Source organism: Mustela nivalis (assembly GCF_964662115.1).
Source record: "Mustela nivalis genome assembly, chromosome: 7".
Lineage (NCBI taxonomy): Eukaryota > Metazoa > Chordata > Mammalia > Carnivora > Mustelidae > Mustela > Mustela nivalis.
In genome coordinates this window covers 6,939,887-6,952,722 of record NC_139026.1, presented here as the reverse complement: position 1 = coordinate 6,952,722, position 12,836 = coordinate 6,939,887, and the positions used below count along the sequence as shown (strand labels likewise).

General features: G+C 47.3%; 1 protein-coding gene and 1 long non-coding RNA gene across 2 annotated transcripts in view; one reads left to right on the top strand and one right to left on the bottom strand.

Moving 5' to 3' along the window:
- Positions 1 to 8,206, bottom strand: part of LOC309869266 — a 47,108-nt gene extending 38,902 nt beyond the window's left edge. Inside the window, exons 1-2 of the long non-coding RNA XR_014314080.1 lie at positions 7,609 to 8,206; positions 6,907 to 6,947 (exon numbers count right to left, since the gene is read on the bottom strand). This is a non-coding gene — a long non-coding RNA (uncharacterized lncRNA). The remainder of the gene's footprint in view (positions 1 to 6,906; positions 6,948 to 7,608) is intronic.
- L3MBTL2 (L3MBTL histone methyl-lysine binding protein 2) overlaps positions 1 to 12,836 on the top strand; it is a 529,035-nt gene that overhangs the window by 495,816 nt on the left and 20,383 nt on the right. The gene's annotated exons all lie outside the window — the stretch shown is intronic.

Here is a 12,836-nt window from a genome sequence, read left to right as displayed (position 1 = left end):
CTGCAGAGAAATCCGCTTTTTCCTCCTTTTCCTGCTTCTATTCTTTTTAATTACTTTCTCCTAATTCTTTTTTTTTTAAGATTTTATTTATTAATTTATTTGACAGACAGAGATCACAAGTAGGCAGAGAGGCAGGCAGAGAGAGAGGAGGAAGCAGGCTCCCTGCGGAGCAGAGAGCCCGATGCGGGACTCGATCCCAGGACCCCGAGATCATGACCTGAGCCGAAGGCAGCGGCTTAACCCACTGAGCCACCCAGGCGCCCCTCCTGCTTCTATTCTTGCTAGGACCTACACCCCTACTTTTACACAAACCTCAGAAGGCAAATAGTGCATATCTTCCTTATAAGGGATAAGGAGTTGACAATTTCTCTAGAATAGATGACATCTAAGAAAGGACCAGGTGAGAAGGACCAGACAAGCCATCACATGCATATTCCAGATCACTGGTGCAAGGCATCGACACCAAGATTCCCCAGCTCCAAGGAAGAGCACCCAGGACTCACCTAACCAGTTCCTGGTTGTCTAAGGGGACACATACACCAGACTATAATCCTCAGTTAACACCCCTTTGCAGAGCAAAAATTTGAACAAAGATGAGACTCTCTCTTTCTTTTCCAAGTTTCCCAGACATTCTGTCTGTACCCGCACTGTCTCTATACTTTCAATAAACTCTCCTCCTACCGGCGATGCTGTCCCCATTTGATGTCTCCTCAATGCATCCTGGGACTGTCCTGGCTGGTCCTACAGGACCCCTCCAGATTCCCAGACCTGGCCTGCCTACATCACTCTGACTTCACTCTTCAATACTGAGTTGACTATTCTTTTTGCCTCTACATACAAACTCTAGAACATGTCAACATCCACAGAAGAACTTATGGGATTTTGACTGGGATTGAACTGAATCTATAGACCAAGTTGGAAAGAATGGACATCTTGGCAATATTGAGTTTTCCTATTCAAAAACATGAACTATCTCTCCATTTACTTAATTCCCCTTTAAGATCTTTCATCAGAGCTTCACGGTTTTCCTCATATAGATCTTACATGATATAAATTTTTTAAATGTGACTGATGTGGGGGGCCTGGGGGGGCTCAGCATCCGACCCTTGATTTCTGCTCAGGTCATGATCTCAGGGTCATGGGATGGAGCCCCACATCCCTGCTCAGCCCAGAGTCTGCTTGTCCCTCTCCCTCTGCCTCTGCCCCTCCCCATGCTCTATCTCTCAAATAAATAAATAAATAATCTTTTTTAAAAATGCAACTGATGTATTTAACACGAAGTCTCTCCATCTGTCATTGAGGTCAGGATCATATATGTCTTTAAGCAGCAGATGGCCCTGACATTTGCAGGTATGGATATGAGAAATGTTCAAGAAGAGAAAGAAAATCTGGTTTCATTACAATCTCAATTCCAGGTGTAGCTCAGCCACTAACTTGCTGCGTGACCTCTGGCAAAACATTTCCCTTTCTAGGCCTTCATGAAGGGGTTAGCTTAGACCAGTGGATCCCAAAACTGACCCTAGGCTCAAGTCCCAAATATTTCTTCAATAGGTCCAGGATGGGACCTGGAGAAATCTGCTTAATTAAAATCTTCCCTGGTGGAGTACCTGGGTGGCTTAGTCGTTAAGCGTCTGCCTTCAGCTCAGGTCATGATCCCAGGGTTCTGGGATCAAGCCCCGTGTCGGGCTCCCTGCTTGACGGGGGCCTGCTTCTCCCTCTCCCCCTGCTTGTGTTCCCTCTCTCACTGAGTGTCTCTTTCTGTCAAATAAGTAAATAAAATATTTAAAAAAAAAATCTTCCCTGGTGTTTCTGATCTCTGGGATCCACTGACCCATTTGAAGTAAAGGAGGTTCGCGAATTTTCACAATCTTGGGACATCTAGTGTTTCTATAATCGTTTCATGACCTCCTAGGCCTACAGAAATACCTACTAGTTCTGTTGATTAAGTACAAACAAACAAACAAACAAATTCAGTAAGTATTTATGTCCTAAGAACTTAATGGCTGTTTGACACCACACACCTTCTCAAACCTTGGAAGCAGGACCCATTTCCTATTTCACATTCATCTAGGCACAATACTTTTCTAAAAAATACATTGTTCAAGATTTTATTTATTTGACAGCGAGACAGAGAGAAAGCACAAATGGAACTGCAGGCAGAGAGAGAGGGAGAAGGAGGCTCCCCGCAGAGCTGGGAGCTCAATGTGGGGCTTGATCCCAGGACCCTAGAATCATGACCCCAGCAAAGGCAGCCACTTAACTGACTGAGCCCCCCAGGCGCCCCCGCACAAAACTTTTTTTTATCACAACCACCACCACCACCTCAGCTTTGCACAGGCAGGAGGTTATCTAAAGGAATGTAATGTGAGCTTGCATTGAAACGGCCTCAAGCCCGCAGCTTTGTGCAGTATCAGACCGATGTCCTTTGTGGAATGGGCTGAATTGTGTCCCGCCCCCTTTCAATTCCTGTGATCAGATTCTAACCCCAGTATGTCAGACTCTGACTGTATTTAGGGATAGGCCGGTAAAGCCATAGTCAGGGTAAAACCAGGTCCCGCAGGTGGGCCCTCACCCAGTCTGACTGGTGTCCTTGTAAGAAGAGATGAGGACACAAATGTGTGCACACATTTGGTGAAATGACCACATGAGGGGCGCCTGGGTGGCTCAGTGGGTTAAAGCCTCTGCTTTCGGCTCAGGTCATGATCTCAGGGTCCTGGGATCGAGCCCCGCATCGGGCTCTCTGCTCGGCGGGGAGCCTGCTTCCTCCTCTCTCTGCCTGCCTCTCTGCCTACTTGTGATCTCTCTCTGTCAAATAAATAAATAAAATCTTAAAAAAGAAAGAAAGGAAGAGAGAGAGAAATGACCACATGAGGACACTGCGAGAAGGCGGCATCTGCAAGCCCACGAGTGAGGCCTCAGAGAAAGGAAAAGCGGCTGTCGCTTGAATCTTAGGCTTCTGACCCCCGGGAACTGCGAGAAAATAACTCTCGGCTGTTGAAGCTGCACCATCTGTGGGATTCTGTTCTAGCAACCTAGCACACGCACACACTAGGGCCAGCTAGCACATTTTCTGGAGACATCATAAACATAAATAAACACTTCTGCCCTAATAACACCCCTCATTCTTTGCTTCCGCAGATACCAGTGTGCAGTCAGGAGAGAAGGCCTGAGGCCGGTGATTTAGGCGACCAGCTTGGAGGCGGTCGTGGTGTCTCAGAGAGAGCCAGTCCCGAGCCGGAGAAGGACAGGAGCCGTGGGAATGCAGAAAAGCGGACATATGGGGATATATTTAGTGGCGAGAAGTACTTCTGCTTCAGGATTTGCAGAAGGAATTGTGAGTGGCAGAGAACAGATCCTAGCTTTTTGTTAATAATATAGTTGTATTTTGGATGCCTGGGTGGTTCAGTGGGTTAAAGCCTCTGCCTCTGGCTCAGGTCCTGTTCTCAGGGTCCTGGGATCGAGCCCCGCCTCGGGCTCTCTGCTCGGCGGGGAGCCTGCTTCCTCCTCTCTCTGCCTGCCTCTCTGCCTACTTGTGATCTCTGTCAAATAAATAAATAAAATATTTAAAAATAATAATAATAATAATAATAATAATAATATAGTTGTATTTGTATCATGACTAGAGTCTTTCATTCCATGAGTTTTATTAAGAGCCTCAAATTGCCATGCCATGTCCAAGGTGCCAGGAAGCAGAGGAGGGCAAGATAAGGGATCTGCTTTCACTTAAAATTAAGAGGGTGGCTGTTGGGGCACCTGGGTGGCCCACGTGGTTGGGTGTCTGCCTTTGGCTCAGATCATGATCCTAGGTCCTAGGATTGAGCCCTGAATTGGGCTCCCTCTCCTTCTGCCTCTCCGCCTGTTTGTGTTTTCTCTGTCTCTTTCAAATGAATGAATAAAATCTTTAAAAAAAAAAAAAAAAGGTGGATATTGTTTTTCTCAAAATTAGAACAAATAATGCTAAAACGTGTATGGAACCACAAAAGACCCAGATTGCTGGAGGAAGAAGAGCAAACAGGAGTTATCACAGTCCCAGGGTTCAAGATAGGCTCCGAAGCTGTTGTACTTATAGTAGTATGCAACTGGCACAAAAACACACACGCAGATCAATGGAAGAAAACAGAGAACACATGGGGCCCTGGCTAGTTCATTAGTGGAGCATGTGACTCTTGGTCTCAAGGTTGTGAGTTTGAGCCCCATGTTGGTTGTAGAGATTACTTAGAAATAAAATCTTAGGGATACCTGGGTGGCTCAGATGGTTAAGCATCTGCCTTTGGCTCAGGTCATGATCTCAGGGTCCTGGGATCGAGCCCCTCATCAGGCTCTCTGCTCATCGGGGAGCCTGCTTCCCCCTCTCTGCCTGCCTCTCTGTGATTTCTCTCTCTGTGAAATAAATAAATAAAATCTTAAAAAAAAAAGAAGTTGTATTTTCTACTGATTGAGCCAGCCAGGTACCCTTGACTAATATATACATTTTATAAAAATTTAAATAAGATTAACTAAATTAAAGATTAAAATATATATTCCAATATATATATTTTTGAAAGATTTTATTTATTTGAAAGAGAGAGAGAGTGTATGCACAAGTGCAGGGGAGGGGCAGAGAGAGAGAGAGAGGGAGAGAGAATCTTGAGCAGACTCTGCACTGAGCATAGAGCCAGATGTCAGGCCGGATCCCAGGACCTGGGATCATTACCTGAGCCTAAATCAAGAGCCAGACGCTTGGGGGCACCTGGGTGGCTCAGTGGGTTAAGCGTCTGCCTTCGGCTCAGGTCACGGTCTCAGGGTCCTGGGATGGAGCCCCACATTGGGCTCTCTGCTCAGTGGGGAGCCTGTTTCCCCTTCTCTCTCTGCCTGCTGCTCTGCCTACTTGTGATCTATCAAAAAAGAGTCAGATGCTTAACTGACTGAGCCACCCAGGTGCCCACCCTAATAGAGATTTTAAAGAGACCAGTCAGGCTATTATGTGTAAAATAGGTTTTAGGCTGGCAAGCGAGGCCACTGGGAAAATAGTTAGACATCTATTAGGACCGCGGGCAGAAACTCACGCTCGCTCATCTGGCATGGCAAGCCAAGGAGGTCAGAGGGCAGATTTGGGGATACGTTTCAGATACAGATCAACTAGGCTGGTACTTTATATGGCAAGTTCTGCTGTACAAAGATCCAGATAGTCTGCCTAGACCTAGTCACAGGTGTTTAAGTTTGCAACACAGACTTAGATTTGCAGCCCTAAGGCTTTAGATCAGATGGATGTGGACTTGAACTCTGGCTCTACCACTTAGTCACTGTGTGACTTCGTACAAGCCATCTTCATAGCCTCCTAACCCTGTAAAATGGGGATAAAAATATTTAGCTCAAAGGGTACATAAGGTAATGCGTACAAGCCCCTCGCAGAGAATCTGGCCACACAGGAAGAGCTCGGTGGATGACAGAGGTTAGCATTTTTATCAGTTACTGGACACTTCCACAGTCATTCCAATTAACTAACTGCAACAGTTCTTTTCCTGGCCTCCCTGCTTCCGTTCCACCTGCTCCAATCCCTCCTCCGCTGGGCCGCAGACCCCCACCTACAGCACATACCTATCACGTCCCTGCCCTTTCAAACACTGTCGTGGCTCCCACTGCCCACATATTAACACGCAAATGTCTTAGAATAACATCCAAGGCCCTTCAAACTTGGAACCCTCCCTGCCCACCTATCCAGCCCCTTTCCACAGCCTGGCTTATAGCCATGTCAGAATTTCCACCTGATGCTTTTTCGTAAGTAACACCTACTTGATCCAAGGATCGGATCAATGGTGAGTCCCATATTAATCCCTATGTGTGCATCTATCACAGGAAACCAATGGCATTTTCAGACTTAATTGTCATCAGTAGAAGAAAACACTCCTCCAGGGGACCTGGGTGGCTCAGTGGGTTAAGACGCTGCCTTCAGCTCAGGTCATGATCTCGGGGTCCGGGATCGAGTCCCGCATTGGGCTCTCTGCTCAGCGGGGAGCCTGCTTCCTCCTCTCTCTCTCTCTCTCTCTCTGCCTGCCTCTCTGCCTACTTGTGACCTCTCTCTGTCAAATAAATAAATAAAATCTTTAAAAAAAAAAAAAAAAGCTCCTCCAGTTCCATTTGCCCACAGAAGTCCCACATTTTTGCTTCACACCACTCTTTTGGAGACGTCAGGATCGGACCACCGGAACAGCTGCTGTTGCCAGCCCCCCAGCACCCGTCATATTTAGAAAGAGGGCTGATAAACATTCCCATGGATTTACAAATGCTTATCTCGTGTCCTACTAGAGGGAGTGGGCTTTTTTTTTTTAGAAGCCTTGCTAATTGATTTTAAGGTGATCAGCTGAAAGGAGCAAAAGGCATGGTGGGTTGTCATGAGGATTCAATAAAATACTTGAAAGCACCTGGGGTAAGTAGACATTCATTAAGTATCTGTTGACCCTGAACCTGGGTCAATGACATGAAAGGTGTAGTTTAGTGAAAAGTTGTTTTGGCACCGGGAGGATGGGTTTACTTAGTCTTCTTAAGCTTAAGCCTCAGTTCTTAAAAAGATAAGAATGCCTCCTGCCTTTTAAGGTTGTTGTGAGGATAAAGGTGGTTACAGGATAAAGGAAAACACTTATGCCAGAAAACACCTGCCACACATCACAGACCTTAGGAAACACACGGCCCATCTTCCCTTTCACAGGCCCAGAGGGAGAAAAAATAAATAAAAATAGCATCTCTCAGGAGACTTGTCAGCGCTCGTGGTGACAGACCTGTGTAGACCCCTCTTCACGCCTTAAAATGGGCGTGTGATAATTAACTCCCAATTAACTGTATACACCCAGAAATGGTATCACCAAATTAACTGCCATCAGTTCATAAACAATTTAGGCTCCTTTAACGGATACAAAAATCCCTACTTACATTTCTCATGTTCATCCCAAACGATTTGCTAGGAGGTGGACCTGTCAACAGGAAGGACAAAATTATTACTATTTGTTACCAATGCCCTCAGAATAATCATTACTCAGAAAACCCAAAACAGTTGAAATTTTCTGTATTCAGTCAACAACTCCCTCTCAGTTTGGGCTTTGCCTAAAGGACTCCGCATAGCCCAGCCCATACCTGAAAGAAACATTCATAGTCATAGCTCCACGGTGGCCATTTGGGTTTCTGGGCTAAAGGTGCTGGAAGTTGGGGAGGGCTAGGAGGTCCAGCAAAGGTATCATTCTAGACTAGCAGATGATGAGATCACAGGATGTTTGAGTTTCTGAGCTTTATGCCCATCCAAGGCAGTTATCCTGAAAAACCTCTGATTTATTCAATAGTGATGCAGGGGTCACTGCTCCCTGACCTAACAAACCTCTCTAGGACACAATTCCTTCGTCCGTCCAAGGAGGCTAAGAAAAAAGCTTACTTGGGGAGTTCATTGTGAGGCATTATCTATGACAACGTAACTGAAAGTGCTTTCCGCGTTGCAAAGCACTACTTACAGATTGGTTATTAGTTTTCCTAAGTCGGGACATTTTTACGGAGGAGGAAAGTGTGGCCTATTAAAAAAAAAAAAAAATCAAACGTCTTCCCCAGGGCGATGAGGGCAGAGCTCGCTCAGTTACTGCCACTCACCAAACCCTTCCCGGTTTTCAAAGTACACGTTTTCCTCAGCCTGGCGCACTGGGCCAAGAGCCAAAAGTCCCAGGTTCGCATCCCGGCTCTGCCTCTTCCACAGTGCTAGGGCACCTGCTTTGTGTCCCGTGTGCCTCGGCGGCCACCTCGAGAAAAAAGGGTGGTGACCGCGCCCGGCCAGCCTGGGTGCTTAATAATGGCAGTTACGCTTTGTCGGCCAGCTCATCACTCCCTTTCCCGCTCCCCCGCGCACCGGGGTTGCAATCAAAGCCGGGCCACTTTAAGGGCTCGCTCAGGGCAGGACTCTGTGCTCGTGGCTCGGGCCCGGGCGCAGCCCCGCACCTCCGAGTACCTAAGACAAAGGGGGGAGGGGTCTCGCCGCCCCCCGCCCCCAGGGGCGCAACCCCAGGGCGGTGTCCCAGCTCCGCCACCCCCAGCTCGATGGTTCCCGGAGGCCGGCTGGCCGCTCGGTCCCCGCGCCTCGGTCCTACGCGGCCGGCACGGACCGTCCCCCCCCCTCCACCCCAAAGCCGGGGCCCCGCAGTCCAGGCGAGCCCGCGCCGCGCTCCTCCCAGCTCCGGCCGGGCTCGCTCGGGCGGGGGCTGCAGCCTCCCAGCCTCGGGGCGGGCGGGTCGGCCGCGCGCCGGGAGGCGGACCGCGGGGCGGGGCGGGCGGGAGCGCCGGCGGTTGGCGCTCGGAACCGGCGCGCGCCCCCGGCCACGTGGCCAGGGCCCCGCCCCGCCCCGCGACCACCGCCTCTCCCCACCGCCGGCCCCTGCACCTCTGCGCGCGGACCGCCTGGGGCCGGAGCAACCCTTTGCCGTCCCATTTTGCAGAGGAGGCGAGCTCAGGCCTGCCCAGAGTCACCGGTCGCGGGCCGGCGTCAAAGCGATTAGCACCGTGCGCGCCTCAGGCCGGGGCTCGGAAAGCGTTGGGCTCCTTTCCTTTAGATCACATTGGCATAGAAGCTCTATGAGGACAGGAACTGTGACGTCCTTTTTGCCCCCTCCCCCGAAGGTCTTGTAAAATAATTGGGGGGGGGGGCAGGCAGAAATGGATGATTTGGTATAGAAAAGAGCACCCAGCCTGCAAATTGGTGATGCAGGGGAGTTAATCCATCTAAGTTATGGGCTAGGGTACCAGAGGAGCCCAGCTGCAGCGGAATCCAGGGGAGGGATGATGGACTTAAGGGGCAGTAGGACTAGAAAGAAGGAGAAATATTTGAGGTGGGTTTAGGAGAATTAATGGGATTTGCTGGCGGATAGAAAGGATGGATGGAGAGGGAGGAATCAAGAAGTTCCCTGAGTGGTTTAGTAGTGCTGTGTACTGAAACGGGGGAAACTAGAAGAGAAATAGGTGTGGGGTAAGGGAATAAAGTGTTCTATTGTGTGGTTTATGATGCAATGTGCAGTTGTCATCTGTAAAGATGGGTCTATGAGTCTGGAGCTCAGATGACACACACATGGGCTGGAGATGTGAACTGGGGGCATATAAAGGCTATTTACCATACTAAAAATAAATGAGCTCACTTATGGTGAGAAGTAAAGTGAAAAAAGGCAGGCCCAGGGTAGAGTCCTGGAGAATGCAAATACTTGAGGTTCAGGCCCTACAATGGGGAGAGAACTGGCCAGAGAGGCAGGAGGAAGACCAAAGGGATCCCAAGAAAGGACAGCGTGTCGCAAAGGCTGGAATGATCATCTGGGCCAAATGCTGCAGAGAGAAGAGAGGTGTGGCTGTGCAGGGGAGAAGTTGTACGGGAACTTGACAACAGTTTTGGTGGAGGGTGGGGACAGATGGAGAAGCAGAAGGGGAGGTAGTATGTGCAGACAAGACTTTCAAAAAATTGGGGGTGGAATGCAGGGGACAGAGGAGGTGGGTTTGAGGGATTTATTTGTATAGTTGAGGACATAAGAACATATTTGTGTTGCTATTGGGAATGATCCAACAGAGTAAGAGAAATCAACTGACCCGAGAGAGAGAGAGAGATGGTGACTCATGGATAGGAGGCCCTGGAAAGAGAGGGGTATATGAGGTGCGTGGTTAAAGGCACGACTCCAACCAACTGAAAAGAGTACCTGTGCTACAGCGTGAGACCCAGGCCCAAGAGCTCTGTGGCAGAAGGAATGACCACATGGTTCCAGGGGCCACTGTCGCTTAGCAACCTGTGTTCAGTAAGATGTTTCAACTGAATTCCTAATTAACAGTCATTTCAACTTACTAACAGTTCCTGTTACTGGGGTGCACACTCTGCTTCTTTCCCTCTCCCAAAGTCTTCAAACTCTTTTGTTGAAATGCTCTAAAACTGATGGAAAGCTTAAATTTCTACTCTCTTGTACTGTGGACACAGGTATGCATCACGATGTGAAAACTGGGAACTCTCACGCAGTCTTGGAGGGTGCCAAAGAATGCGGGATACAGATCTCCAGTTCAGAGCTCTCCAGTGAAGTCCAACTGCCTTCCTGCCCTCTTCCCCACAGGCATCTCCGACTAAGTAGAATCCTTAATACCGTCTATTCAACCACAGAACCTCATTCATTCATGCCACAGTTTTTAACTAGTAGAGATGATGCTTCCAGCATCTATCCATTTGACATGCCTTCCCAGAATCATTCTGGATTCTTCACTCTCCTCACTCTGTACAGTTAATTACTGCCTCCAACACATTTCTCAAAAATTCTACTTTTCTGCATGTCCTCTGAGTCTGCCATGGTCCAAGCCACCATCATCCTTCATTGGGATCGTTACAAGAGCCTTCTAACTGCTGCTTCTCTCAATCCATCTCCAATCCGTTCTCCACACTGCAACCAGAGAATGGTCTTTTAAAGCATAATCAAATCAATTTACTACCCCGCTTAAAACCTTCAAAGGTTTCCCATCACATTCTTCTGCCAACGAGCTGTTCGCCACCCTCCCTAATTTCTGTGTCTCTAGAATGCCTTTTTTTTTCCCAATGAACTTCCTATCCTAACTGGCTACTTCTCATCAGGCAAGTCATAACCCCTTCTAGGCACTCCCTTCTCTAGCCTCCATCACAGCTCCCTGCCATGTACCTTCTCAGCTCAATCATACATTACGTTTTCACTGTCTTCCTGCAGGAGGCAGTGAACTGCATGTGGATGGACAGAGATGTTCACCTGTGTCTTCCCAGAGTCCAGCACTGTGCCTGGCATGCAGTAAATAAATATTTGTTGAACAGCATGATTTGCTATGAACATATTCCCTGCCTGTAAAGTTTATGGTTGTACTTTTTTTTTTTTTTAAGTAAGCTCTACACACAACATGGGGTTTGAACCCATGACCCCAAGATCGAGTTGCATGCTCTACCAACTGATCCAGCCAGGTGCCCCTGTGGTTGTACTTTTTAAATTAATAAAAGGTTAAGCAACATATAAAGGAGATTCTTCTTGACTGTTTTATCCTTCTCGTTGCTGCCCTTCTGGTGTCTAAAAGAATGATGATAACCACCACTGACTGCGCCCGGTGTAAATCAGGCACTGCCTGTTTCTTATTTCTAGTTCTTACAACCCAATGAGATGATCCTATTATTTCTACTGTACAAAGTAAAACCTAGACTCTGTTTCTCATGCTTGATGTTGAATCTGGTTGGTTTGAAATATTTGGTTCATATTTCATTTGAAATCATGGAATTTTTCAAGTTGAATGAGATTAACTGAATCCAGTTTATTTCATGAAGAAAGTGAGGCCCAAGAGGGAAGGCTGAAGTCTCCTCATGAAGGAATGGGGCCCAGAACCCTTTTAGGGGCAAAACAAAACAGTTCTCCAGGGTCAGAACAGCAAGCTACCTAATCCAGTGCTCTGCCTTTAAGAAGCATCCTGTTGTAATCCTTCAAGTCTTATTATCTCTTATCTATTATTAATAAGACTTACCTAGATAAGTCTTATTATCTATCTCTCTAGTCACTGATCCTAGTATATGCTAGGATCTGTTCTCGGCTCTGGAAATACAGTAGAGAACAAGACAGGCTAAGTCCCTGCCCTTGTGCCGCTTACGTCCAGTGGTGGGATATAGACAATAAAGAAATAAACAAGATACTTTAAGACAGAAACAAGTATTATAAAGAACTATGAAATGGGTGAAGGGATACAGAGTGAGGAGAGGGAAAAGCTACTTTTTTTTTAAAAGATTTATTTATTTATTTATTTGACAGAGAGAGATCACAAGTAGGCAGAGAGGCAGGCAGAGAGAAAGAGAGGAAGGGAAGCAGGCTCCCCACTGAGCAGAGAGCCCGATGCGGGACTCGATCCCAGGATCCTGAGATCATGACCTGAGCCAAAGGCAGCGGCTTAACCCACTGAGCCACCCAGGCACCCCAAAAAACTACTTTAAATAAGGTCCCTAAGGAGGTGACTTTGAGCTGAAATTTGAAAAATGAAGAACCATCCAGGAGAGCCACAGAAAGAATGTCCCACACAAAGAACATCGAGTGCAAAGGCCCTAAGGCGAATTCAAGCTTGGCAGTCCAGAACAAGGAGTGAGTGGACCGACGCAGTGAAAGGTGGAGATGGTAGCACAGGAGCAGGTTGAAGAGAAAGCAAAGGGTCTCTCAGGGGCTGGTGGAATGTTTGAATTTTATTCAAAGTGCAGAGGTTTCTAGCAAGAGGATGAACATGATCTGGCTTATGGTTTAAAAGATCACCTGTATGGATTAAAGAAGGTGAAAACTCAAACAGGGACCGTTGGAAGGCTGTTGCAGTGAGCTGGTGGCTTCTATTTGCAGGGTAGTGGTATTGGAGTACAGGCTGTATTTTGGTAGTAGAACCAACAATGCTGGTTGATAGCATGAATATGGGATTGGTAGTAGAAGGGGTTGAAGAAAGAAAAAAATCAAAGACTTTCACGTCTATGTGGTGGACTGCAAACTGAGACATATTTTTAATATATTCAGCCTCCACTTATTACATTTAGATTCTTTTTTTTTTTCCTTTGTCTATTTTTTTAAGGTTTTTGTTTTGGTTTTAGTAATCTCTACACCCAGTGAGGCTGGAAGCCACCACTCTGAGATCGGGTCCCACGATCCTTTGACGGAGCCAGCTAGGCACCCCTATATTTAGATCTTAATTAATTATAGCGGAGCATAGCACGGGGAAAGAATTTGAGCTAAACCTTAAATTGCAAACGTGTGCGATCTCGGAAAGAGCTACTGTTTCATCTTTGATAGGGTGATTGGCTGTCTCCAGATTTGAGCTCTTTGTAGATCTCACCGAAG